General features: G+C 30.5%; 1 protein-coding gene across 1 annotated transcript in view; it reads left to right on the top strand.

Moving 5' to 3' along the window:
• The window catches only part of LOC107666723 (uncharacterized), a 55,137-nt gene that overhangs the window by 37,536 nt on the left and 16,919 nt on the right, over positions 1-682 (top strand). The window lies entirely within an intron of this gene.

Below are 682 nucleotides of genomic sequence, written 5' to 3'. Positions count from 1 at the left end.
AAAAAACGAAATATCTCCCTTTGGAGTGGACTTTGAGATTTGTAACTTTCTAGATCTTTTTTATGCCAAAACATACACACTACACACGGACTAAAATTTGTGTGAGAAAGCATAATAGGACCCCTTTAATATTTTAAATATTCAAATATTTATTTTATATCCAATTTTATTTATTATATTAATATATTATATATATATCCTATATTATAATTGTATTTCTTAATTATTTTTCATTGTGTATTGTCGTTTAGAAACGCGTACAAAAACCAATGTAACACTTCAAAGAGAAAAGAAAAATTGAAATCGCATCATATGACCCCTTTAAACATTTATCTATTCTCTATTCTTTGGTTATTAATTTTTCTTATAAAAAAAAATATATGGTTGGAAAAGGTTTGGGTTCTTGGTTGTAGAGTTAAATTAATGCTTCACTGATTGTTAGGTATTGATGTGGATTGATGTCCAGAATGACGTTTATTTGTGTAGACGGTGTGACTATATCTGAATCAGATGTTTATTTCAAGACTTGTCATCTGTCACAGTCTGATTATGATGCCACTTACTGCAGATTATACATATGATGCAACTCATACGCCAGTCTATGAAACCAAACACAGTCATTTACAGCTCAGGTGTGACTCTCTCTCTCTCTCTTTCTCTCTCTCTCTCTCTCTCTCTCTCT

The sequence above is a fragment of the Sinocyclocheilus anshuiensis genome, unplaced genomic scaffold (assembly GCF_001515605.1).
Source record: "Sinocyclocheilus anshuiensis isolate Anshui unplaced genomic scaffold, SAMN03320099.WGS_v1.1 scaffold1500, whole genome shotgun sequence".
In the NCBI taxonomy this organism is placed as follows: domain Eukaryota; kingdom Metazoa; phylum Chordata; class Actinopteri; order Cypriniformes; family Cyprinidae; genus Sinocyclocheilus; species Sinocyclocheilus anshuiensis.
The sequence above is the reverse complement of the archived record's forward strand: the minus strand, read 5'-3'. Positions and strand labels throughout refer to the sequence as shown.